Raw genomic sequence first — 4,512 nt, 5'->3', positions numbered from 1 at the left:
GTTATGCCCTCTCTATCACTCAAGATCACTAACCCAATCCATTACAAGTAGTAAATCTGTCTCTTTTGATCTGCTTGCTCCCAAGATCACTATAAAAGGCCTTTGTGTTGTCAGAAGGGAATAGATTTAGAGCAGCAATTTAAAGCAGAAGTCAATGAGTCCAGCCTCCTTATTTTACAGATGAATAGTTTTAGAGGCAGTGAGGCTAAATTTCTTGCCTGGGGTCATATAACTAGTTTAAGTCAGAGTCAAAATTCGAACTTGGGTTTTCCTGGTTCAAAGTCCAGTGATCTATCCATGAGAGTAAACTACCTACTTTTAGAGTTCTCTGGTAGCTGGAGTTAATTGGATCAGAATCCTAGGACCTGTGGCACAAGCATAGAAGAGCTCAGAAGGTACTCTCCAAGGACAGAGGTCTTGATGACTTTATGAAACAGAATCCTCACTGCCCAATTCTTTGGTGTTTTCTGTGTTTAGGTTTAAAATAAAAGCACCTTATAGGACATCCTAATGCCAACATACTAGGGACATACAAAACATAGGGAAATATTACCATAGTGATGACACAAATGGTGCCCTAAGGATTAAGAGTTGCTTTTCCGGTACTTTGTGAAGCCCCTAGTTTATTCTCTAACCCGAAGGGGTCCTAAAGTCTCTTTCCCTTATCTTGAAATACCATAAAATTTCCTCATCCTGGACCATAAAATTCCTTGTCTCCCCCCATCCTGGGTCATAAAATTTCCCATATCCCTTATCTTGTGTCACCCCGCTTTCTCATCCTGTCCCTAATATTCAACCCCCATAAAAACCTCTAAAACAACATCAGCATTCTGAAACCTCTACATAAACATAACTCCCCAAATATTGGAATCTCACTTAGCTTTCTTGCTAGGAGACCTGTACTGCTCTTGCATCAGTAAAGCTCCCAATGGCTACAGAGAAGGTTCAAGTGAGAATGCTTTCACTCCTGAACCAGCCGTACCACCTCTAAACCTCACCCATAGGGAAAGTCCACCAGGAAAGTAGACTTTCAAAAGCTAATACTCTGCCAAAAAGAGATCTTAATCATTTATTTTGTTTCCTTCTAAACCACACAGCTCAATGGGCCCAAACATCAGTGCAGAAGCCTAGACTTCCCAGGCTTTTCCTATTGTTGACAATTGTTTCAGAGTAAGAGAGAAAGATTGATGTTCTAATTAATGTTTCCACTGGTAGTTTCTGTTCACTTACTCTTCAAGTCAATTACCCTGCTCCTTAATAGTAGTAATACAATTTACTTCCTCCATTATTTTAATTTCTCTCTTCCTGAATACAATAGGAGCCTTGCCTTCACAGACGACATGGCCTCTTTGCTGTTCCTCGAACAAGACACTCCATTTTCCAACTCCAGAGGTGTTTTCACTTGTCTTCCTTCAAGTCCCAGTTAAAACCCGACCTTGTACAGGAAATCTTTCACAATCCCCCTTAATTCTAGGGTCTTCCCTCCGTTTATTATTTCCAACTTATCATCTATAAAGCTTGTTTGTACAAAGTTGTTTGCATGTTGTCTCCTGCCCCATTAGACTGAGCTACCTGAGAGCAGGAACTGTTTTTTTTTTCTTTCTTTGTATTCTCAGTCCTTAAAACAGTGCCTGTCACATGGTGGATGTTTAATAAATGTTTATTGACTGACTAACCTAATTAGTCCAGACTACTCACTCTTAAACATTTTCCTAATAGTAATTATTAGTAGGTCTCAAGACAATGGGTTCATCAAAAGTTATTCTTCACGAAGTAAAATTTGGGACCTCAATATAAAGGAGTTTATATAATAGATTTTTGTTCTCTGCTCCTGACAATTCTCTTCACCTTCAAAAGGGGCAATAGAATAAAGCGGACTAAATTTGGATTTTTAGCTCTGCTAATTAGTCCTTGTCTGATGTTGGGGAATTTTTTTTAACTTTTCTGGGCCCAAGTCTCATCATCAATAAAATTAAGAGATCATTAAAAATGATTTCAAAGACTATAGTACAAAATCATAAGAAACAAAAATAAAACTAAAAAGTGAGTCTATAGTGCCACCTAGAGGTTTCTCATAATAACCACTCCACCAAAGTTTCACTCTTTTAAGTATGTATACTTCAATGAATGGTGATCTCATCTCTGTTGGTATTTAATTCATTGGTACAGATTTGAACCCATCTGTGTCTCTTACCCATGTTCTTTCATGGACAATCTGTTCATTGTACTGGAGGCTTTCCTCTAGGATATTTTTTCATTTCTTGGGTACCAGTGGAATGGTACCCTTTTTAGGTTTGTGTGTATATATATGTATATATATATACATATATATACTAAAATGTAGATAATAATGCATATAAATAAATTATACATATATACATTTATTTATATAACATAAAATATACACACAAAGGTGTGTAAATAATATTATATATGCCTAAAGGCATATGTATAATATATAATAAATATATTAATATTATATAAAATTAAATAATCCCCCTAGGGATATATTTGTCCATTAATCTCAGGGACCACAACTACCTTATTTAACATTGTTACAAGGAGATTTGTAAGTCATTTAGGCAAGGATAAATTAAGGAGCACCAAACTGGCACCACCATGGGGGGAAATAGGAGGGGGAAGATATCAGTTCTCTGAGCTCCTTTTGTAAATAATGTTTCTAAACAGTATTTGAGCAATACTGCTCCTCTACCAAGATCTGGTAAAGCTGGAGCCAAGCATCTTCTCTTCCCTATGATTCCAATATCGTGGGTACCTCCTACTAAAGTAGAAGCTGAAATGAAGCATGGGAACAGCCTGAATACCATGATATTTAAAAAAGAGGTGGCAGACCAATGGAAGACATGGAAGACCCATAGATTAGGAGAGCTATTACCATGAGTGTGTGTGTGTGTGGGGAACTGCTATAAAAATCCCAACTCTACATCAATGAGTTCTTTTATTTTGCCACCTTGCCCACACATGGTGGAACCAAGACCATTCAGGCTTGGGGCTGGTTAGGTGTTAAACTCCCAAATTTTGGTGCCTTGAGAAAACCCCCTCATTTCATTATCCCATTTCTGGGACTGGGCTTCACCCACCATTAACACAAAGAGGAAGGGAGGGATATATGCTTGCATTGGGACAAGAATGTTAATGGGGTGGAATACAGCATAAAGACATAGAGTTGGGTGGTTGGAAAAGTGTCAGATTTTCTCCCCTCCATCCTGGACTGGCCACATGTGGCCAGACTAGAATCTAGTAAGCAGCAATGTCTAATTAAAATAAGAAGCTATTATCTCATAACTCTCTTCTCATTCATAGCCAAATTCATAGGGAAAAAAAAACTGTGGAGCACTTAGAGCTTGGTCAGATATCAAAGACACCAAGGCCATCTGCTGCATCCCAGGCCGTCACCAGTTACTTTGGCTTTTGTCCTGTCACTGGGCTCTGATGACTCTGGAAGAGTGAGTGAGGCTGAGGACTTTGTGCAACTGCCTCATTTAAATCGAATTCATACTTTATTCAAGAGTCTAGACATCACTATGTGATGTCATTGCTCCTCTTCAAAATAAAGAACAAAACAGCTGTATTCAGTACCTAACCAGGGAGTTTGGACTCCTGAGGTTGCCTGCCTTTAGTTATGGAAGTTATTATTCCCTTGCTGATATACTTAATCTTACTAAAACCCCTACTCAGGGGCCTCAGGGAAAAATTGCTTAAGTCTTAGGTTACAGGACAACTAATTTATTTCTACTCACAGAAAGAAATGCCAAACACAGAAAGATTCACAACTGAACATTAATAGAATAGTATTCATCAACATAACATATAACTACTATCACAATCCACTGGGAGATTGACACAAATTAATCAGACAGAGCAGTTTGCAGAGCATGTAATCATTTTGCTTTTCTTAGTAAGGTGCTGTCCAAACAAACTGCCAAGCATGGGTCAATCTTTCTTCCAAGATCACTGGAGCAGTTTGGGGAGAGTCTTCTCTGCCACTTGCAAAATCCAGTGCAGAAGCTTCTTTTGCTTCCAGGACTTCAGGATATTTTGAACTTACAAGGTAGTCTTGAAACCTGGACACATCCACCCTGAGGTTGGAGCTCAGTTGCTTGCTTCAGAAACATAAAGCAGAAAAGGCAGCAAAAACTCCAGATGCAGGCACACTGGGTTGAATTTATGCTTCACACAGAAATAGCTCCCTTCTTCTCCCTATTCTCTCTCACTGGGAGACTAGAGACAAAAACCACTAGTTGTCAAATGATTCTCAGCCAGGAAGGAGCAGAGCAGGGGTGGAACATGTGAACTGGGGGTGAGGTGGGTGTGAGAGATGGGTTAGATTCATTCTGAATATCCACTGAGGGATTATCTCCTCCAGCTTGGCAGCCAATTAGGCGACTCTTCTATCATTTCACTGTGGAAATTCTCATTTATGAGTCATATATGAACAGAAGCATCACCACCACCCCTTTCCTGACACTCATTCTCTTCAAACTTTCTGGT

The sequence above is a fragment of the Petaurus breviceps genome, unplaced genomic scaffold (genome assembly GCF_028583685.1).
Source record: "Petaurus breviceps papuanus isolate PSGF00001 unplaced genomic scaffold, PetGlider_PUasm1.0 90784, whole genome shotgun sequence".
NCBI lineage: Eukaryota > Metazoa > Chordata > Mammalia > Diprotodontia > Petauridae > Petaurus > Petaurus breviceps.
Note: the sequence above shows the minus strand (reverse complement) of the source record.